This window comes from Miscanthus floridulus, chromosome 6, assembly GCF_019320115.1.
Source record: "Miscanthus floridulus cultivar M001 chromosome 6, ASM1932011v1, whole genome shotgun sequence".
NCBI lineage: Eukaryota > Viridiplantae > Streptophyta > Magnoliopsida > Poales > Poaceae > Miscanthus > Miscanthus floridulus.
This window is the reverse complement of record NC_089585.1, coordinates 139855346-139879801: the sequence shown is the minus strand read 5'-3', so window position 1 is coordinate 139879801 and position 24456 is coordinate 139855346. Positions and strand designations below refer to the sequence as shown.

At 42.6% G+C, this 24456-nt stretch overlaps 1 pseudogene; it reads right to left on the bottom strand.

The window, feature by feature from the left end:
- Nucleotides 1-6362: 6362 nt before the first annotated feature.
- On the bottom strand, nt 6363-14212 carry LOC136461360 (ubiquitin carboxyl-terminal hydrolase 2-like; annotated as a pseudogene).
- Nucleotides 14213-24456: the final 10244 nt, after the last annotated feature.

Sequence of the window (24456 nt, the reverse complement as noted above, 5' to 3'; positions counted from 1 at the left end):
TTATCAAGAATACGAAAGCGGTTCTTCAAAGCCCCAAATGCCCTCTCCACAGCAACACACAAACTGGAGTGCCTCAAGTTGAACAACTCTTTGTGGTTTATAGGATAATTACTCCCACTATATTCATTGTGATGGTATCTAGTACCACGGTAAGGAGGAAGGAATCCAGGCCGACAGGCATATCCCTCGTCAACTAAGTAGAATTTCCCTAAAACAGTGATGCACATACATCAGTCCTACTACATATCTTGTGACACTATGTAAATCTACCAGTTTTTTTATTGAAATTACCTTGTGGTACCCTTAACCCATTGTCTCTCTCGATAGCATCAGCAAGGATGAGTGCATCGTGTGGAGAACCCTCCCATCCAGCCAATACATATGTGAATTTGAGGTCAAAATCAACTGCAGCAAGAACATTTTGGCTGGTGTAGTGGTTTCTACCCCTAAAGGCTGCTGCAATCTTGGCAGACACTCTAGCACATACATGAGTACCATTAATTGACCCCACACAGTCCTACAATTTTCCAAATTTTAATTTGAGATATGGTAGATTGTATGTCATTTATTTCCAAAAGGTGTATGGGACAATTTGTACCTTGAAATATGGATACCATCTTGAACTTCCCATGATCTTAGGTGCTGTGTCATTAGAAGGTGGCCTAATCATGTCATTTCTAAGCTCACCTATAGCATATAACACCTCCCTGAAATATCTACTGATTGTCTCAATGGATCTTACAAAAGATTGGTGGATAACCTTGAACCTTTGGTTGTGGTCGACCACATGTAGAAACATTGCAACTTGTTCCTCCACAGAGCTATGTATGCTATCAGATAGCAAGTTTCTAGTCCTTAGTAGGGTACATAGTTGAAAGAATGGGGCTCTCCTCATACTTAGCATGTTTACACATTCTACGTCATTGGAATTCTAGATTTTATTCAGATAAATTTGGCGCTCTTGATCTCTCTGGCTCATTGGACCATAGGTGAGTCGAGGAGTTTGGTTCTCAACCATGGTAAGGGTGCTAACTAAGAAGGCATAGATAGCTGTAGCCAGAGCAGCAGCTTGAACAATGAGCATGCGCCTATTGTCTTCCCGGCTCATCTAAACAACAAATAAATAAAAAATCATGCTCTCATATTTTTTGAACATCACAGGCATGGGCATATGCAAAGAAGACAAGAGATAAAAAATACGATTGCAAGGGCATATGCTTAGATCTAGAACGAAGCATCACATGTACTGGCAAGTACTCAATTAAAATAAAAATATCATCAGCACTGGCTCATGCTCAGATATATATGTAATCATCATAAAGACCATCTAGTGCCTCATGCCTCATGGCCATACATCATCAGAAAGAGAGGGACAAGGGGATATTATCGTTGTTACCGTAGCACAGGAAGAGAAACAACCGATGCAGAGAAATTTCAGAGGTGGTCTGCAAACCCTGAAATCATACAATCCAAACAATCTTTACTACTAGCAATCTTTAACAGCAAAGTATGGGAACAAGTGCACAAAATTAAAGATAATTAGGGTTCACTGAACTTGCCTTTTTCCCCCAAATCAAATCTGCAACCCAAATCGATTCCCTGCAAAAATACACCAACAATCATTCTACATCGCACTAAAACACACCAAATCGAGACGGGGATAGCAATTAGAGGTAAATTAGACAAGAACACAAGCAGATCGAGGGGTAGGGTTATGGATCTGGGGATAACACTTGCCTTTTGGAGACTACCCCACCACCAATCGATCCCTCCTGCACCATCAAAACGAGAAAAAGAATTGAGACAAAGGACGGTAACAAACGCCGCCGGTGAATCGTGGGAGAGGGCATGGCTCAAAGAAGTTGGAGATGGGGAAGAAGGAATACAGGGGAGAGGGCGGACAAGGGGAGAGGGTGCTTACCAGGTGAGAAGAACGCAATTGTTGAGGAGGGCGACGGCGGAGATGCTATTTATCGTGGAGGGAAAAGGAAAGTGCGCGAAGAGGGGAGGTAACCCTAACCAGTTCCCGCCATCTCTGCGGATGCACGCGGGGAGCTGAAAAATCGCCGTGGGGGCGCGTGTCTTGCATCGTTAGAGCCAGGCTCGATGGAAATAAAGTCCTGCTGCGTTCCTCCTCAACCTGGCCGAGGGGGGAATCTTGCACCAGCTGAGCCAGGTCCCAAACTCTAGTCCAGCCTACCAAACCCACGGATCCTGCATGAACCGGGCCAGGCTGGGCCATATGCAGGCTACCAATCACGCCCATGGGTAACTATATTTTCCACGAGAAAGGGGGTAAAGATGTGATGCCGGCCGGTGTGACATGTTGGGCTCATCCTGGCGTTCCCAGTTTGGCCCTTCCAGTAGTATTCTTTCCTTTCGCAAGCTAGGTAGGTAGCCCCCCCCTACCCACCACCAAAAAGTGCCCCATGCAAGCTGTTTTTTTACTAGGCCCCATGCATGCTTGTTTAATGGCAGGTAGCGGTAGTAGTACGTCGTAACCATGCTCTCTGTCCAAAATTATCGGTCGTTTTTGTTTTCGTTTCACAATTTTAACTTAATTTATAAAAAATACCTATAACATTTGTATCTCCAAATAAATTTAATAGAAAACTAGATTTTAAGATCTTTTCAATGATACCAATTATGTGCCATAAATATTAATATTTTTTAATATATATTTTGTTAAAGTTGTTTCTCGAAAAGTGAAGACGACGGATATTTTGGGACGGAGGATATAAGGTTTCAACTACCAGATGTGCGGCTGCAATTCTCCTGAACAGCTTATAAGCCTGACAACGACACCCCAAATCACTGTATATAAAATAAAATAAAACAATCTTAAGCCTGTTCGGCTGGAGCTGAAACAATCGTATACGATCGTAGATTATTACTGCTGGCTGGTTTGATGTGAGAGAAAAATACTATTCTGGCTAGAAATTTACGATCGTTTATGCTTGCCCGGCCAGCCACCAGCTGCCCTAGCTAGCACACACTTGCAAGCTGCTAGTAGTACTCCTAGCAGTCAATCCTGCAATTAACGACAGCAACGCCACGCCGCTCAATTAACAAGTCCACATGCATATCGATCCCTGAAAGGACACACCCAGGTTGTCACGTATATATCCACACAGCTAGATCTCATGGAGCGGTCGTCCTGATCCGGGCATCATGAAACAAAAGGTGCCATGGCAGCCATCGAATTCACGAGTTCATACCCTTGATGGAACGTCTGAACAAACCCATTTGTAAATTATCTATCTATCTATCTGCTGATCGATGCCTTTGTACATGCGCCACACCTGATCCATCGTTTTCAACTCCTAGCCAACCTATATCTCGCTCCTCTCTCTCTCTCTCTCTGAGCATCTTATCTTTCGCTGTCTCTCTCACACACACTTCATTAGTCACTAGCTAGCTTCGTTCTATAGCTAGCTCTCTCGTATCAATTTATTTATATATGTTCTTCTTTTGTGTGGAATCTGTGGTTATCAGAGAGATGAGTTTCGCACTGTGAAAAGTGAACGGAGAACAGTGTGCCTAGACCTCCGGCCACTTTGTGGCTCAAACACACAGTGCGAAGTGTGCTTTCGTTGTTGCATATATATGGTCCACAGGCAGCCGCCGCCACAGTATCCTAGTAGTATCCACCCACTAACACAACAGATCGAGCGTGCATGAGCAGGACCACCACCGACGACGACACAGCGCAAGACAAGACGCAGGTCTGGTTTCCAGAAACGGAAACTAACTGAGCACACACACTGACAGGCAGAGATTACATGGATGCATGCATGATTGCATCATCACTGCCATGGCCCGTTCGCTTGGCTGATAAATCATTGTTTAAAATACTGTTGGCTGATTTATTGTGAGAGAAAAATATCGTTCATCGACTGAAAAAGTACGGCTTATAAGTCAAGCGAACAGGATGAATGTACTGCTCCAACAGACATATAATACCTAAAGTTAAGGAGTGTCATCTTATGATTACATCAGCTTAATCCTTGTATGATCACCTGTGGAATGTGGATAAAGGAAAGTTGACTGGTGCAGAGTGGCTAATCTATTCTATACTAATCCCAGCTTGCATGCATGCATCTCTGTCTGTCTGTCTCCGGCAACCACGCGGACAGTTAGGCCGCGTTTAGTTCCGAAAATTTTCGGCTACCGTAGCATTTTCGTTTGTATTTGGTAAAAATTGTCCAATTATGGACTATTTAGGCTTAAAAGATTCGTCTCGCCAATTACAGGCAAACTGTGCAATTAGTTATTCTTTTTATCTACATTTAATGCTCCATGCATATGCCGCAAAATTTGATGTGACGAAGAATCTTGAAAATTTTTGGTTTTTAGGTGGGATCTAAACAGGGGCCTTAGACTGGCCACAATGTGAGCTTTTGCCGGTGCTGAAAGAGAAGAGATAGTGTTTCAGCACCGGTGCTGAACATTGCAGCAGCCGATGCTTGGTCTAATTTTTCAGGCACCATGGTAAGTGCGTTCACCGATGCCTGAATCAATAAAAAATTATTTCCAACCAGCCGAAGGGGAAAAGTCCCTGGCGCGTGAAAGGATAGAGAAAGAAGAGGCTGGTTCTGTGGGTGGGGTCTAGGCACAGTGAATCGTCGATGCCCACGCTGTGGAAATATCTGGAGTTGAGGCATCGGAACGTACGGGAGGTTGAAATTTTTTTCAAGCAACGACAACGCTGTGGTCAGTCTTATACGGCGCCAAAGCAATCATTTGCTGCGCTCACTGTGAGCGCCTGATGAGCGCACAGCGATCTTAGAGCTGGGATTGTCTGCACCAGGCCATAAACATTTTGACAAGTTACCTTTTCACTACCCGAAACAGTGACTTTACCGTGTGCCACAGACACTCGGCAAAGACAAAAAATACTCGTCAAACAGCACACGACATCTACAGTGTCGGCAAACAGCTATTTGTCGAGTGTTTTTTATCGCGCACTCGGCAAATGGTTTGCCGAGTGTCAAATTTGACACTCGATAAAAAAAGTGGTTTGCCGAATGTTTTTCCAAAATACATTCGGCAAAGGATTATTGTTTGCCGAGTGTTTTTAAAAATTACACTCGGCAAACCTATTTTCCAAAGAAAAAAATAATTTTTTTTCTCAGCATACAATTATTGTTTGCCAAGTGTTTTTAGGAATTACACTCGGCAAACCTATTTTCCAAAGAAAAAAATAATTTTTTTCTCTGCATATTTCAGTTTAATAGCTGCCATACAAAACACTCTTAGTACAATTATTAATGGTCAAACCCATTTAAACAATTATCAATGGTCAAACCCATTTAAACAATTATCACAATTAATAGTGTCACGTTGCCTATAGAAAAGCGATTACAATTTGACATGTAGAGTATTAGTCATTAAAAGGTAACTGTATATTCACAGATTCTAACATTTCACCAACATCTAACATCAGCGTCTATCGCCTAGCTGGTCCAGACCTTCTGAGCTCTCCAGCAACTCCAGCCACATCTAGTCATCATCTTACCACCTGGTCTACATGAGAGAAACAAAGAATCAGCTTATGCATCACAAATCATAAAACAGGAGGTTACAATGAATTGAAGGTCACACTTTTTTTTAACAGATGGTTCCAAATAAAAACTTGAAAGCAAGATAACTTCTGATCTATTCGGTTATTTACTTTGCAGAATGTGTTTTCTATTCAAAGCAAGACTAACCAGCTACCAGCCAAACATGATTCAACCAACCAATTATCACACATAAATAAACAGAACATTTCGTCTTATCTTCTAAAAGAGCATTTCATCCTTATAAATACTAGTCATATTCCTAGTTGTGTCCAACAAGTATCCTTAGGAAGACCTACTGGACAGACAACGCAAGCAATGGTGACACAGGTGAAATCTAATCTCTGAAAAAGATAACTTGTGCAATACTAGTATACTACTGAAAGTTGTAACTTCATTAACACATATTTACAAATAAAAGGATAAGCATGTTTGGTTAATAATTGTTAGGAGTTACTACAGTTCTGAAATTAATACAAATTAAACATGAATATTTAAATAGTTCATATGTTCAACAGATGATAACCATGTACTGAAGTCTGGACTGTCCAGAGTCCTCACAAACATAACACATAATCTTTATATGGTAAGACACATAGTTCAGAGAGCACAAATCATTTCAGTTTAATTGTAATACCATGAGAGTGTGAATAAAATATGTGGAACTGAAAGGAAAGGTATTGTTTTCTATTGATGACTACTACAGACCCTATAGTACAAGGCCACCTCATTTCAAGGTTACAAGATGTGAATAACCTGAGCATGGCGGCAATTAAAAATCAATGATGGATCCTCAAAAATAATGGTGCATGTACACAAGTTAGAGATTTCTTAAAAAGTCTTTACCTTGCTAGAGTGGTTTATTACCAGCTAGCAGCCAACATAGCTACCTGCAGTCCTGCAAGCATCAAACATGTTATGATGGCCATAAGATTGAACCTGATCTCACTCTGTGAGTAGCGCTCGATCCTTTGTTGAATAACTGGCTGCACCATCCGTAGCCAATCAAGGTCATCAGCACCACCGCACTGCCCAAGATTTACAGGCCCTTCCTTCAGCCCATCCAGCTCATACAGGACACCTTCAAAAGGTAAATAGCTTATGAAATGGTAAACATCATCATCCTCAGTCGTGGCTCTCTGCTCATCAGAAATAAATGGCTCTGGCCTTGCAAAGCTGTTATGAGCTATCCGGATAGATTCGCTTTTGCTGATAGCTAAGCCCTTCAGATCACGTGTGAAAGCTCCTGTGAATTCCTTCAATTGTGATAATTCTGGACCGATGTCAATTTCAGGGCGATTCATGAGAACTGAGAGAATAGCTTGAGTAGCACATGCATTAGTGTCTGAGGCTCCCACATGAGTGGGGTCTGAGGCTCCACTTGAAGAGAAAAATTAGCCCATATACTGGCCTGTGAAAAGTGGAGAGGAAGAACATGTGTTCAGGGCATTCAGATAGCAGATATTGATGACATAAAAGAATAAAGATTCTCACCGCAGTTGACTAAGAGAGTCCACATCAAGAGAATAAAGCTCTTCCACCTGTTCAAAGAACATCCCAAATATATAAATGTCTTACCAGCATTATCAAACTCAAGAATAAAAGCATGACCTCAAACATAGTTGGTAGCTGGCATGACAGGCATGTTGTCATGTGACTAGAGGTCCCATACTGAACGAGTGCAAGTGAATAAGCAAGTGTAGAACAAAATCTCACTCAAGGCCTCTCATTTGAATTTGAGTTGACAGTTGCATAAAGGTAAAAAAAAAGTAACTATTGACAACAAATTATCAGTTATTCTTCTTTAAACTAAACTGCACGTCTTCACAATCTTGTTGACATACAAGTTTACAATCAGCTACATGCCATATATTAACTATGCTTATCCTATACTGAACGGGTGCAAGTGATGACTGATGATATAAGTTGTTTTCTCACGCTACTATTAGGAACGGTGAAGAGCACATGCTGAATGACTTAAAAGATGATGACTCTAAAGGAAAATTATCCCCTTGAAGATAAAACGCGGCACAGGCTTACTGGAAAATAAAACGCATATATAAAGATCAGGTCGCAGCTTGCAACCTTGCAGTTTCTACAACCAAATACTTCAGATCGGGAATGGAGATAAGGGCCATGGATCTAGACCTGCTGTGTTGTGCTGTCGGAGGCGAGGTAGCCATGGATGCACAGATGAAGCCGGAGAGCAGCGAGCTGAAGTCCAGCTCCAGGTCGAGGTCGAGGTCACCGGCAACCGCCCCAACGGCCTAGAGGTCGACGCACCAGTAGAGAAACTAGCTGTACTTCCGGTTCTCAACCCCCTTCAGTCCCGATTTTAGAATCGGGAGCACGAATCCGGGACTAAAGGGTCCCTCCTTTAGTCCCGGTTTCACGCCCGGGATTAAAGATCGGTAATATCAACCGGGGCTAAAGAGGTCTCTCGGCCTGACCACGTGGGCCGGCTTTTTAGTCCCGGTTGATATTACCGGGACTAAACGTGTATTACCAACCGGGACTAAAGGTTTTTTTTTTTCATTTTTTTGTTTCTATTTTCAATTGATGATTCGTTTTGGTTTTTGAATACACATTGTATGCTGCTAATAATATACGTATTCTACACGTTTATAATGTTCGAACATTTTGTACAAACTAAAATATGAAACTAACGTATATATTACATGTATATATATATTGTACGCTATTTTATGTACATATAATATGTATATATATATATGTATGTATATATGTATATGTATATATATATATATATATATATATATATATATATATATATATATATATATATATATATATATATATATATATATATATTACAAATAAAGCTTGCATTGTATATTCTATCATATTCTTGACATAACATATATTACAAATAAAGCTTGCATTGTATATTCTATCATATTCTTGACATAACAAATTCATTCCATCTGGTTTGGCTTCCATGTTTCGTTCACGTCATTATAGAACTCGCCGACGGGGTTTAGGACCTAGTCATTAAGAAATCCTGCTATGGTCTCTTGAATTGCTTTCAGTTGGTCACGTCGTATGACTTTTTCCTTCAACCATAGAGTCTTCAATAAAAGTTAAAGAAAAAATATATATATACATATATGTGTGTGTTGGTCACGTGATTACTTATATATATGAGCAATAAAAGAAATTATGAATATATTTATATAACGTACTTTGAGGTTCTCTTCAGGAGTTCTTTTTTAGTACGTCATGATGAACTCGCAAACATAGTATCCGCAGTAGTTGTTCCTCTGTTCTTGCCTCAGAACCCACTTTTACGAGAAAAAAGATCCGGTGAATTGAAAGCATGCATGGTGTTAATTGAATTATATATATATATATATATATATATATATATATATATATATATATATATATATATATATATATATATATATATATATGTAGCTAGTACTTACTTTGTGTGCGATTACATCCAGTGGCACTTTGCAATGTTTCATGTGGTGTTCCTCAATGAAACTTTTCCAAACACTGCGCCCCATAAAATAAAAAAATAATTTGGCCTTTAATAATTGTTGCAGTTAAGAGACCGGGGTATATATAGTTGCCAGGGAGACCAAATTACCCTTGGATAATATCTATCATGTCTTGGTACTCTGTTTGCTCTTTTCTTAACGAGTCTAAGATGCTCAACCGACTATTGGCCATATCGATGACCATCAATATCCAGTGATTGCTGCATATATTTTTATACACAAATATGATCGACATTAACTAGAGTCAACATATATATATATATATATATGGGAGATAGCTTAGCTAGTAAGTAAATAATTGAACAAATATCCATATGATCAACATTAATTATTTAACACTCACTTGAAGTTGTAGGGAAAGAGTATATCCTTGTTTTATTGTTTCACTAAGAACCTCATGAGATTTTTCTCGAGTTCAGCTTTCCATTGAGGCGGGGGATTAGGGTGTCTGAATACGACATTTGGATCAACGAAACCAACATCATTATCCTTTCTCTTTCTGAGTTCTGTCATCTCATATCTGTATATATAAAAATATAGTGTGAGGATATATAATTTATATATATATACATGTAGCTTTATATATATATACACTTTAATAGTAGAAAATAATCACACTTACAGACAATAGCAGCTAATGAGACTTTTGTCGAGAGAGTCCAGGTGGCATAGTTGGTGTAATTCTGAAAACTCGACATATATAACGTCATCGCCACGGAAGTAATGTTGGTTTCCAACTCTGACAGAAACAAAGGTCTCTCCCCGTTCACACGCCGCAATGTACCACTTGTTTAGCAGGTACATTTGCATACCCAGTTCACCTAAGGTCTCAGGGTTGTATAGACCCTTTCCATATTCAAATTTCTTCCAGGGATCCACTTTCGGAGAAGATGGTCCTTCAGCGAGCACTTGGGCAAGGTCCAAACCGGTATCCTCGTAAAACCGAGCCAGGTCCTTAAAATCGACGTCCAGTACGTCTAAGTTTGAACCATATTCATTACGAATGATAAGAGAGGGGACTGATTGTTGCGATTGTTATCCGAGTTGTGCAACATCTTTCCCTGCTCTAGTCTTTTTCTACGCCGCCTCAAATGACTTAGCGGTCGTAATCCAATTTTGGCAGGGTCTTTTGAGATTCCCGCTTTTTCTGGTCCACCTTCTTTCTTAGAAGATCTGGAGGTAGGTAGAAGTACGGTTTCTCTGGGTTCTCCCTCGCTTCTCGTTGCTTTCTTACTTTTTTCAAAGAAATTGCTCACATCTTTTTGTACTGCAGCATTTAATTTCTTTTCACTTTTCTTGTAAGCCAGTTTTTGAGGAATAACTAGATTAGAGGAGGCTTTCTTCTTTACCGGCTGGTGGGCCAACGGCTTCGTTTGCGGGGCAGACCTCTTAGGAGCTGGCTGCTTCTTGGTCATGAAGAGAGGCGGGGCAGCCATTGGAGACCTCCTTGGAGGCGTTGGAGACCTCCTTAGAGGTGGCGGCGGTGGCGACGTTGCATAATCATTGCCTGGAGCTCTATGGTGATCTGGAGATTGAATAATTGGACTTAGGTTGGTGGAGGCCCTGCTGTGTGAGTACAAAAAAGAATAATTAGGTATAAGAAATTGTTATTATTAATCATGCATGTCAATAGAAAATTAGTGAAAAAATTGTTTCGTTCACTTTTGTCCGCACCTATTGTCTGGCAGTTGAGGAAGCGGCGGTGGACTAGAGACCCCGGGAATAATGATGTAGCGCTTGCGCCATAGTATGAATGTCTTCTCTGCTTCTCCTAGAGTCTTCTCTCCATCACCTCCTGGAATGTCAAGAGCCAGATCACTAAAACCTTTGTTAACTCTATCCATTGAGACACTAACATATCCAGGTGGTATTATTGCCCCATGGATTCTTGGTGTCTTGGTAGGATCTGGAGGAGAAAAAACACCGAGAGCCACCATGATTGTGGCATTTCCTTTTGGAATATGTAGCTCACATGATGTAAACGGCGCAGTGATGTCATCCACGGGAAAACATAGCATTGCATCATCTTGATTTGGCAACTCCGTGGAAGCGCAACTGCTTTTCAACTGATCAGGGGGGCTAATATTAATGTTGATTCCTAGATCTGATGCCTGCCTTTAGGCACTCATTGCTATTTGCCCTTGCTTTATGATTTCGTCCTGCATTCTAGCTTGCATGTCTTTTTCGTGCTCCTATACTTGAAGCAACGCCTCCCGTGACTCATGAACATATTCCTCCAACCTGCTGATCCGCGCAGCTTCCTCATCCTTCCTTCTCTGTCGGCTTTTGTAGGTATCTCTGTCATTAGGGAAACCATGCTCCTAAGAAATGTTTCATCCTAAACCTCTCGTTCGGCCACTGTATTCAGCAGTCCCGATGGCATATGTCAGTTCATCCTTTTCTCTATTGGCCCTGAACGCACCAATAGCTTTAGCTTGTAGAGCATAAGAAAATCTTTGTGTGGCCCTTTTGAGTTTTGAGCCATGAACCAGCTTCCCGGTCTCTAGGTCCAGTCTTTCTCCATGAGCGAAAAACCAATTCTTCGCGTGTTTAGGCTAATTGAGTGATTCTGGTGTGATACCCTTGGTAAGAATGTCCGCTTCCATTTTTTCCCACTTGAGAATGACAGTCGCGTAGCCACCTGATCCCATGCCATGGTGGTATACCTTCTGTCGGGCATTCTCTTGGTTCCTTCTCACCCGTTTCTCACCCTCTTTCGATGTCTTGTACTGTATAAAATCATTCCAGTAGGGCCTAAACTTCGCGAGTGGGCCACTAGTATTGAAATTGGGCGTTAGGTTCTTCTTGACGTATTTTGTGTATAGGGATTTCTTCCAAGTCTAGAATTGTGTGGCCATCTTCTTCATAGCCCACTTTCGAACTAGCTCCTTCAATTCATCATCGTTGATATCATCATAATCATCCGCTTGCAATGTGAAATGTTGAAGTATATCATCCCAAATTAAATTCTTATCAAGATCAGAGACAAAACTAACATGAGGCTCATTGATCTTTTGCTTCCATTCATGGGCACTGATCGGAAGTCTATCCCTTAGAAGGCACCCATAGTGTTGCACGAATTTCCTTGCATGTGGACCAAGTGGTTCGCCTGTCTTGATATTGAATTATGATATTATGTAGCGCCCCTCCAATGGCTTTTTCGGGCCTCAATTATTTTTGCTTTTCGCCGTTGTGGTCATCGATCTAGAGGGCTACGTTTAAAATAAATAAATAAATATCATGTGTACACATAATAGATGATAGATATTCAAATATATATATATATATATATATAATATTCAAATATACATAAATATATGTACCTCGCCAGTATTTTCTTGCACAATATTTTCTTGGTTATCTTTAAGAGACAGGTATTGACTCCCATCATCTGCGTCCTACTGGTCACCATCGGCAAATTGAGTGCCGGTATTGATAATATCTATCATTTCTTCATCCATGTTGTCTCTTGGGGCAACCATCTAGCTTTTACACCACTAGATATATCTATAAAAAATAAAAACTATGTCTATAAAATGGACTCCTGCAGGACGTGCCACCTCGAGGATAGTAACATTTATAGATGACATTTGTAGATCTGAAGTTATCAAATATCCATCAAATTATAGCTCAAAAACATGTTTAAATAAATAACCATCCGTACTAGTTTACCTTGCTTACGTGATCATCTTGACGAGCATTTCTCCATCGTACTTGGCCATGAAAGAGCTCCGATTCTACGAGGAAGGGAACATGGTCTTCCATGACTGTTGCCGCTCTCCCTCATAGAATCAAAGCTCCTCCTTGACGTCCGTTACCGCTCGGCAGACAACATGCTAGCCGAGATGAACACGGTCCGCAAGTTCAACTAGTACGGATTTTCTACAATTTTCTAACAATTTTCTAAGTTTTTCATTTCATGGAAAAATTAATTCTAAAAAATAAAAGGCATGATTTCTAAGTATTTCATTTCATGGATAAATTAATTCTAAGTGACCTGCTCGACATCGGCGAGCTCACGGGTGTTTCATGGAAAAATTTATTCTAAGTGACCTGCTCGACAAAATTGAGAAAAAACACACGCTCTCATGCCATCACACATCTTCTAAGATCACGTAAGCTTCCGTACTAGTTGACCTTGCTTACGTGATCATCTCAGCGGGCATTTCTCCACCGGATGGCATCGTACTTGGCCACAGAAGAGCTCCGATTCTACAAGGAAGGGAACACGGTCTTCCACGACCGTTGTCGCTCTCCCTCGTAGAATCAAAGCTCCTTGACGTCCGTTACTGCTCGACAGGGAACATGCTAGCCGAGATGAACACGGTCTGCAAGTTCAACTAGTACGGATTTTCTACAATTTTCTAACTATTTTCTAAGTTTTTCATTTCATGGAAAAATTAATTCTAAAAAATAAAAGGCATGATTTCTAAGTGACCTACTCGACATCGGCAAGCTCATGGGTGGCGACGTCCACGCCAAGGAGGTGGAGGTATGCCCGCCCGAGTACGAGAAGTACGTGCCCTGCTACTACAACGTCACGGACGCCGTCGAATGTCTCGGATCTAGGGGCCAGTGTCGTCATAAGCTACTGCGCAAAAAGGAGAAACGACGAGACACCAGGCCACGCCCATGCTCCACTGAGCTCGATGGCTCAGCGCAAAATCACATTACAAGATTGCCGGCACGATGGCTCGGCACACACATCCATCCGATTATAAAAGGTTGGAGCAATTAATCCATCATAAATGGATTATGGTGGCAACGGTGGCTCACATCCAAGGTGTCAAATGCGAGATCCAGCTCCTGCAGCCACCGGAGTAGCTCCAGCAACTCGATCGGACTCCGGCTGCAACAACATGAGAGCAGAGAAGATTTAGTGTGAGTTACCAATGGAACCGGCGGTGATAAAAATGGAGGGACCTTTTGTTGGTCGTTGAGGAGGATGACCTTGATGCACTCCGTCTCGGCGAGGACAGGATCATTGAGGAGGATGGTCTTGAGGAGGACAGATGCGCCGTCGTCGATGATGATGAGTGAGGTGGTCTGGGGATGCGGACGACGCGAGGAGTGCGCTGGCCAGCCGGAGAAGAAGCGCGCGTGCGCGTGGGGCAATGACAGCATGCACGCATGATGAGGCGAGGCTAGGGTGGTCGCCTGGGGGCAGCGGCGTTGCTGGATGAGGCGACAGAGAAGATGAGGCGACGGAGAAGAAGGCTTGGTGGCTACTGGATCCGATTGGAGAAGAAGACAATGGAGATAGAGAGGAAGAGAACTAAGGGAGAAGGGCGCGGTTTATAAAGGGCGACCTGTAGTCCTGGGTGATGGTTAGAACTGGGACTAAAGGTTCTTTAGTCCTGGGTGATAGTTAGAACCGGGACTAAGGGTCTGACCTTTAGTCCCGGGTGTAGCCACGGACCGGGAGTAAAGGTGATTTTGCCGGGCCATGAAAACGTAGCCCATCTTTAGTTAGTCCCGGGTGATGGTTAGAACCGAGACTAAAGGTTCTTTAGTCCCGGGTGATGGTTAGAACCGGGACTAAAGGTCTGACCTTTAGTCCCGGGTGTAGCCACGGCCCGGGAGTAAAGGTGATTTTGGTGGGCTGTGAAAACGCAGCCCATCTTTAGTCCCGGGTGGTTGGTCCACCCGGGAGTAAAGGTGGGCTGCAGTTTGGCTTCCCGCCAGTTTCTAGAAGTTTTTTCCTTTTTTATATATTTCTTTTATATAAATATGCAGAGAGTTGTTAATTGCCTAGTAAATAAAATATTAGCAAAAAATTACAAAAATAATTCTGGGACCTGGTTTTGCATTATTGTACATTAGAAAAATCTGTAACCTAAACTCTTTTGTTTTATCGTATACATATTTAATATAGTGTAAATAATAATCATAATTTTCACCATGCAAAAATGTACTACTTATTTAAAATCATTAAAACTATTGTTTTTCAACCGGAAATTAGTTTTCACATCTTATTAACGTTGATCATTTGTTTTTTCATCACACATTCTCCACAGGAAATCCACCGTCAAGCAAAAAATTCATTTAAATTGTAGAAAATATGAATACTCGATAGAAATATGAATACACTATATATATCAAGCGGGCACAGTAGTGAACTTCTTTTTAACGTATATCCCTTGGTTATGATCGCGCCATAACCATGGAGTGTCCTCATCATTTAGCTAGATGATTGGGTCTTTGTTCACTGTGAAGGGTGGAATTCGGTCATCCTTTTCATAATCTTCTGATATGTCTGACTTGTCTTCAATTCCGACGATATTTCTTTTCCCTGAAAGAACTATGTGGTGCTTTGGCTCATTGATCGGGTCGTTGTTGTTTTTCCCTCTCTTCGGTTTTGTAGACATGTCCTTGATATAGAACACCTGATTCACATCCTTGGTAAGGACAAACGGTTCGTCTTTGTACCCAATATTGTTGAGGTCCATGGTTGTCATTCCATACTGGTTGTCGACTGCTACCCCACCTCTAGTCACCTTTACCCATTGGCACTTGAACAAAGGTACCTTAAAAGTAGGTGCATAGTTTAGTTCCCATATCTCCTCTATACGTCCATAATATGTTTGCTTATTTCCATTAGGGTCGGTGGCATCTATGCGGACACCACCGTTTTGGTTGGTGCTCCTTTTATCTTGGGCTACTATGTAAAATGTATTCCCATTTATCTCGTACCCTTTGTATGTGAGGATATGCCATGATGGCTGCCTAGCCAACAAATACAGTTGCTCATCAATACTCTCATCACCCTGACATTATTTTCGCAACTAGTCGCTGAAAGTTTCCATATGCTGACGCGTAATTCAAGCTTTAGACTTCCCTAGAAACTCGGATCGGAGCAACTCTTTATGTGTCTTGATATACGGATTGACCAAGGAGGAGTTTTGCAAAACTGTGTAGTGTGCTTTTTTAAAATAATTGTCCTGCGTACCAATGTATGTTTTCTTCCCTAGTGTCCCCTTTCCACTTAGTCTCCCCTCGTGTCGTGATTTAGGAACACCAATCGGGTCAAGGTTGGGAATAAAGTCAACACAAAACTCAATGACCTCCTCTGTTCCATAGCCCTTGGCGATGCTTCCTTCTGGCCGAGTATGGTTGTGAACATATTTCTTTAGGACTCCCATAAACCTCTCAAACAGGAACATGTTGTTCAGGAACACAGGACCGAGAATGCTAATCTCCTTGACCAGGTGAACTAGGAGGTGTGTCATGATATTAAAGAAGGAAGGAGGGAACACCAACTCAAAGCTGACAAGACATTGAACCACATCATTCTGTAGTTTAGCTAGATCCATTGGATCGATTGCCTTCTGAGAAATTACATTGAGGAATGCACATAGCTTCACAGTGCTAGACGTACATTTGGAGGTAGAATTTCTCTTAATGCAACTAGAAGCAATTACGTCATGAGCACGTGGCAGTCATGGGACTTTAAGTTTAGGAATTTCTTCTCTAGCACATTTATTATACCCTTTATATTCAAGGAGAATCCAAATGGTACCTTGATGCTTGCTTGGCATTCAAACATGCTTTCCTTCTCTTCTTTGCTAAGAGTGTAGCTAGCAGGACTTAAGTAATGGCGTCTATCATCTGTCTTCTCTGGATACAGGTTGTCTCGTTCTTTCAAACACCGCAGGTCCTGTCGTGCTTCAAGTGTGTCCTTAGGCTTCCCATACATACCCATGAAGCCTAGCAGGTTCACACAAAGATTCTTCATCAGGTGTATCACGTCGATCGCGCTACGGACCTCTAGGACTTGCCAATAGGGTAGCTCCCAAAATATGGACTTCTTCTTCCACATGGGTGCGTGACCGTCGGCGTCGTTCGGAACAGGTTCGCTACCATGTGCCTTTCCAAATACTATTTTCACATCCTTGACCATATTGAGTACATCCTCACCAGTTCGGTTGTCCGGCTTGGTCTGGTGGTCTGCCTTACCTTTAAAATGCTTGCCTTTCTTTCTTAGGGGGTGATTCATAGAAAGAAATCGATGATGGCCAAGGTACACGACCTTTTGACATTTTTTCAAGAATATACCTTTAATGTCATTGAAACAGTGCGTGCATGTATTATATCCCTTGTTTGATTGTCCTGAAAGATTACTTAGAGCAGGCCAATCATTGATTGTTACGAACAACAATGTTCATAGGTCAAAGTGCTCCTGTTTATGCTCATCCCACACACGTACACCTGGTCTATTATATAAAAGTAGAAGTTCTTCAACTAGTGGCCTCAGGTACACATCGATGTCGTTGCCAGGTTGCCTTGGGCCATGGATGAGCACTAGCATCATAATAAACTTATGCTTCATGCATAACCAGGGAGGAAGGTTGTAGATACATAGAGTAACAGGCCAAGTGCTATGACTACTGCTCTGCTCCCTGAAAGGATTCATACCATCCGTACTTAAAGCAAACCTTAAGTTTCTCACGTCATTTGCAAACTCCGAGAATTCTCTATCGATTGCTCTCCACTGGGACCCATCAGCAGGGTGTCTCAACATATTGTCTACCTTATAGTCTTCTTTGTGCCATCGCAACAACTTTGCATGGTCTTTGTTTCTGAATAGATGTTTCAAGCGTGGTATTATAGGAGCATACCACATAATCTTGGCAGTGATTTTCTTCATGGGACGTTCGTCCTCAACATCACCAGGGTCATCTCGCCTGATCTTATACCGTGATGCAAGATATACCAGGCATGCATCTAACTTCTTGTACTCCTTGCCATGGTAGAGGATGAAGTCATTAGGACTTGCATGTATCTTTTGGATTTCTAATCCCAAAGGGTAGACAACCTGTTTTGCTTCGTACATAGTGGCGGGCAATTCGTTATCCTTCGGAAGCATCTTCTTTTGGATTTTTAGTAACTCCCCAAATTCTTTGTCAGATACACCATTCTTTGCCTTCCATTACAGCAATTCCAGTGTGGATCCCAACTTTTTCTGCCCCGCATCATAAGTTGGGTATAGCAATTTCTTGTGATCCTCTAGCATGCGCTCGAACTTGATCTTCTCCTTTTCACTTTCGCATTCCCTTTGTGCGTCACGAATGGCCTGACCAAGATCATCAGCGGGCTCATCTTCTGCCCCTACCTCTTCTTTAGCTTCCCCAATTGCAGTATCATTGAAGGCACCATATTCAGCAATAATGTCATCATCGTCCCATTGTTTTTCTTCACCTTCTTCCATTACAACCCCGGTTTCTCCGTGCTTCGTCCAACAAATATAGTTTGGCATGAAACCCAACTTCAACAAGTGTGAATGAAGACTCCTTGAGCTAGCGTATTCCTTCAAATTCTTACATATGGCACATGGGCAGCATATGAAACCATCGTGTTTGTTTGCCTCTGCCACACGTAAGAAAGAATGCACGCCCTTAATGAACTCTTGGGAGCAGCGATCAGCATTATACATCCAATGCTGGCTCATCTACATTACATGACATACATACCATATTAAAACCTAGAACATAATTAGTTAATTATATGACATGCATGCCACCACACAAGGTATTAATTTATGAAAGTCTCGCTACAATATAGACAATCCCAACTACCACTAAAAAAACTAAAGCTAAAATGCACTTCAGCAGCATAAGGATTTTGCGACCAATCTCAACTAAAACAGACACATCATGCGTTTGTTCAACATCTATGGGCTTCTTCCGTAGGATCACTGCCTCATCAGTCGCCGTAGCTGCCTGTGAAAGAGAGTTTTGCACGTGTTCAACATACTCTTCCTCCCAGTACCAGCCTGAACATCCAGTGCCATCCCACTGAAATTAAAACAAAAAAATTAGAACTCTAATTACAATCATCATGAAAATAAGTATAAATTAACCATAATCATCAAATGCAACAAAATAACTCACATTGCGATCCGGACACTTGTAGAAGATACGGCCATTGTTGGAACACTCCTTCCTCACCCGGTCCTCCATCACAATTTTCTCCTCACACTTGCCGCATGCAATGAGAGGGAGGCCCGGCCTGAGTCGCTTTGGAACCCGATGAGAGACCGAGGACCCGAAAGCAGTTGTCATCTACTCTCTATACTCATTTTTAACATAATATAAATTTCTCATTTTATAAACAAATAAAATTAAAAAAAACTCTAAAATTCTCTATATCTCTAAACCATGATGTGTGCTATGCATGCTAGAAATTAAAGCTGAATACTAGTTTTTGAATAACTACTTTAACCTTCCTTCATCCAAATATGCAAACTTTAAAGTGATTTTGTGCTTAAATGGCTTACAAATAAAAAAATCCACCATAAAAACCCATATATATCTAGTCCACAAAATGAGATATGCTACTGATGAAACATGAGAGTATAAAGTTGGTAAGCTTTAGAACCGAAGAATCGATGAGGAATCGAAGAAAGGCGATGAGGAAGAAGAGAGGCTGGCGATGAAGCAAGAACACTGAGCTCGAAGTGGCTCGGGCTTAGGGAGGAAGAAGGGGTATATAGGAGGGGACCTTTAGTCCTGGTTGGATACAGAAACCGGGACTAAAGGTCACTTTCTAGTCCCAGACGGAGCCTCCAGCCAGGAGTAGACTTTTACTCCCGGTTGGAGGGACCAACCGGGAATAAAAGTTAACCTTTAGTCCCGGTTGGTAGCTCCAACTAGGACTAAAGGTCCCCTACAGCAAAAGTCTACCGCGGTAGCCGTTGGGCAGGGACCTTTAGTTCCGGTTGGAGCTACCAACCGGGACTAAAGGTTTCTCTAGTCCCGGGCGCAAAAAATACTGAGACTAAAGCCAAATTTCAAAGTGGATCAAAGATCGTTTCTCTACTAGTGACATCACTGGTCGGAGCCCCGCAGGGCCACCAGATGTAGTGGGCTGCGGCCGTGCGGTAGTGGAGGTCAGGCCATCGGCGTTGGGGTCGCCAGCCTATGCACTACTCCTCTGTGGGATTGAGCCGCGGCGGACGGCGAGCTGGGGAGTACGTGAGAGGCGGTGGCGTCGCGTACTCATAGCAGAGAGGGGAGTACATGAGTGAGGCAGTGGGCAAAGCGCCAGAGGCCTCTCATGTTCCCGTTGCGGCGGTGGGTGGCGGCTAGGGGCCTAGGGGTTGGCGGCGGCGAGGGGCAGAGGGCGGCGGCGGCGGCCGAGGGTGGGTGTGCCTGTGTGCATGTGTGGCGCGGGTGTGTGTGCGCATGTGTGGCTGTGTGTAGCCGAATGCGGGTATATGAGAGGAGGTTTGCCAAGTGTGCCAGATCTGACACTCGGCAAACCCCCTTCTTTATCGAGTGTCAGACAAGAAGCACTCGGCAAATCTAGTTTTTTTTAGTTTCTTTCTTTTTCTTCTTTTCCATAACGTATTTTTCTAAATTTGTTTCGATGTACTTTAAAAATACCTTGTCAAATTCACTCAACAATATATATTTGATTTTCTATGAATATTATTCCATTATTTCATGCAGTTATAGCTCAAATTTAATTTATATCAATTAAAATTATATAATTACACTTAATAAATTAAAATTATCAAACTAATCCAAAAAATTACCAAAATTTCACGTGAAACTATCTATGTTCACTATTGCCTATACAAAAAGTTTTAGAGTCAAACCCCAATTCGACCGTCACTTTGACTCCAAATCTTACCGAATCCTTCTCAACGCTACGATTCTTCTTCTAAGATGCTTCGGTTTGTAAACATCATTTGTGACAAAACGTGTGAAGCCTTATCAATTTTTTACCACAGCCTCCACATATGATATCATCACATCATGACAAATCTCATGATTTTCAAACTTCGTTTGCTTTTTTTAGAATTTAAAAACCATTTGGCCATACGTTCGTGGTCGTGTTTCCTAAACGAGATGTTCAGAATTTCTTTTCATTTCGAAGGTAAGGCCTCACACCGGACTCAATAACATGACTAACATTTTCTACTCATTTTATTCTATTATTTGAATCACTTGCAGTTCAAATTTGACTTAAACCAAAAAATTTCTTGAAATGCAATAAATTAATTAAATATAGCAAATAGATCCAGAAATATACCAAATTTTAACATGGAGTACCACATGTTGTATGTGCAGAGTAGAAAAAGTTTGAAAGTCAGAAGAGAAGAAAAACTTATTTCTTTGCTGCGTGCCAAAAAACACTCAGCAAACCCCCTTCTTTACCGAGTGTTTTTTTTGCACTCGGCAAACCCCCTTCTTTGTCGAGTGTTTTTTTGCACTCGGCAAACCCCCTTTTTATCGAGTGCAATTATTTTGCCGAGTGTTTTTCGCACAGCCTCGACAAAGAGCTTGTTTGCCGAGTGCCCGAAGGATTGCACTCGGCAAACCCCCTTGCACTCGACAAATTGACTGTTTCTAGTAGTGTTTTGGCTGGGCGAGCCTCTAGTGTTCTTTTTTCTGAGAAGGTCGACGATGCATGCATGTTAAATGGCATACTATTACCCAAAAAGTCATGTACAATAGAAACCCAAACCATGACTGACTCACTACCGGATTTAGCTTCTTTGCCGAGTGCCTCAGGCACTCGGCAAAGGCCGATATACACTCGGCAAAGTCTTTGCCGAGTGTTGCACTCGACAAAGGGTGATCGGTAAACAATTTATCAGCAAAGTCCTCTTTGCTGAGTGCACTTTATCGGGCACTCGACAAAGCCTTTGCCGAGTGCTAATCTGACACTCGGCAAAGAAAAGTCGTCATGATGGCGAGCGCAACCATGACGGCAGATTTGCCAAGTGTCAAGGTCAAGCACTCGACAAAGGTCACCGCTTTGCCGAGCGCCGTTGACTCAGACGCTCAGCAAAGGTGGCCACTGTGCCGAGTGTCACCGGCAAGACACTTGGCAAACAGGCGACCTTTGCCGAGTGCCTTGCCTATGGCACTTGGCAAATCTGTGATGTTTGCTGAGTGCAATGGCCTTTGCACTCGGCAAAGCATGTTCCCAGGTAGTGACTTTGCAGAGTGTCATGGCCATTGCACTCGGCAAAGTGACTGAAAACAACCCTTTTTATTTGTTTTTTACATCCCATCCAAACAAATAGAAGATATATATAATAAACATTGCATATATATCATCAACAACACATATATATCACCAACACCACATATATATCACAAACGTCACATATACATCATAAATGTCACATGTCTCACAATGTATCAAAATAAGTTCACAAGTAATCCAAGTGCTCCATCATCTACAACCACAATTGCAAATAGAAGTACCATTAACAACCATAAGTATCATCACCAAGATGGCCAATGAGACTGATTTGGTGAAGGATTCGCTGAAGCATGAGGATTGTTCGATGCCGTTGATTGATTTTGCACAAAGGAGAAGAGATTGCATGTGTGAGACAAGATAAATATATACCATACATGAATAAAACTTTCATACTCCACTAGGTTTGACCGTAGCATGAACATACAAACTAAAACATTTATACTCATAGGAGTAGAATAGTGAGGAGGTGGAGGTGTAGGTGGAGCGAATAGCGAAGATGGCGGAACTACACCCATAGCGGCGCCAAGACTTTGCATGTACTGAAGAATGTCCACCATCCTCCGCTGCTCAACCTCCCGCTCAGCCTCCACCCTCTCCATCTTTGCCTGCATCTGCTACTGTATCCTCCTCTCTTGTTCCAGCTAGGCCTACAATATATTCACCCCAATGTTACAATAATGCAAAGGAAAGGTATGAAAAAACCAATGAATGACGAATAAACCAGGAATAACCTCGAGTGCCTCCACCCGGTGGTGTGAAGTGTCCTGCCGATGTCATATGGCTGGGCTCATGCTCGTGCTTCTTGCTCGAATCTGGGAGAGACTGGGAGTAGCGGCCGAGTCGATTGCACCATCACCAATCTAGTACCGCCCATGCTTCTTGCCTCCTCCCACCCTCATGGTGACTTCTCCATCTAGGTCCTTGGTTCTCGGATCATACTCTGGCCCATGGACCTCCCTTGCCATCGATGTGTACTCACTGAGGCAGTTGTGGATGGTCGCATTGCTGTACACCTCAGGCCCATCCTCTGGGTTGTAGTCGACGTCGGACGTCGCCTTGCCCTTGTGGGCCATAGCAAATGCCTTGAAGATGGAGTAAGGCTGGCCACCATGTGACGCCGACTATGAGAAAACAGCAAGATGATTAGAAATCATGCAGAATTGAGTGTTAGAATAAATAAATGAATTCACGTACCCATGTTTCTACATATCTGCGGAGGCTACGACTACCTTGATGGTGTCCTACCAGGGAGAGTGTGTATCCAAAGAACAACAGGGAGATGATGTCGAAACTCTGTCTCATATCGGAGCAGACCATGGAAACTAACCCCACCTACGCATCCGCGGGCTATCCAAAAAATATGGATAATTCAAAACAGATATGGTTTTAGATATGGAAATATCTGCATATTTCTAACCGTATCTCTTTTGAATAGGAGACGCCTAACTGGGTTATGTGATCTACGACCATGTAACGGAAAGAGGGGTTATACCTAGGGTGCCGATGGAGTCAGGCTAGCGGGGCCGTGGTGAGTCGGTGTAGTGGTGAGGCGACGTAGTGCAGGCAGACCTGCAACAGCGAGGAAGGCGATCAGGGTCGCCGAGGTACTTTGGCTCTACTCCGATGGGCTCTTCTCTACAAAAAAAGAAACATAAAATTATCAATACAAAATTTCGGCAGCACCTCCCCTACACAGTGAGGTTTCCAAAACCTATAAGAAAACCAACGGCACGATGGCCAACATGCACATATATATGAACGGCATGATGGCCGACATGCACAAGATTATATCCAAATACATATATATAACAATGTCACAACTACTACTATGACTCCTATGACTACCACCACTGCTACTCTACCACTACTACTATCGCAACTACTAGTAATACTACGACGATGACGACAATGGTAGGGTATACCTAGTGGGCGTCATAGGGCAGCGGTGGTGAAGGGGCTAGGACGCCGGTGGACAAAGCGATGACTGGGGAAGCGCTGGGGATGTGGCAACGGTGGCCAGGGCGCCCCCTCCTCCTCCTCCTTCTTCTTTCTCTTTCCTCCTTCTTCCTCCTCCTCCTTCTCTTCCTCCTTCTTCCTCCTCTCCTCCTCTCCTCCTTCTCTCTTTCTCCTCCTCCTCCGGCAACACGGCGCTGGCACGGGCGGCATGGGCGCAGGCGGCGTTGGCGCGGGCGTGCCTATGTGCATGTGTGCGTGTGTGCGGTGTGTGTGGGCTAGCTGGGCTGGCGGGGTTAAATCCCCCCTTTGCCGAGTGCCCCCGATCTGGCACTCGACAAAGAGGGTTTTTTTTAATTTTTTCTCTTTGCCGAGTGTCTTCTCCTGACACTCGGCAAAGCGGTGATTTGCCGAGT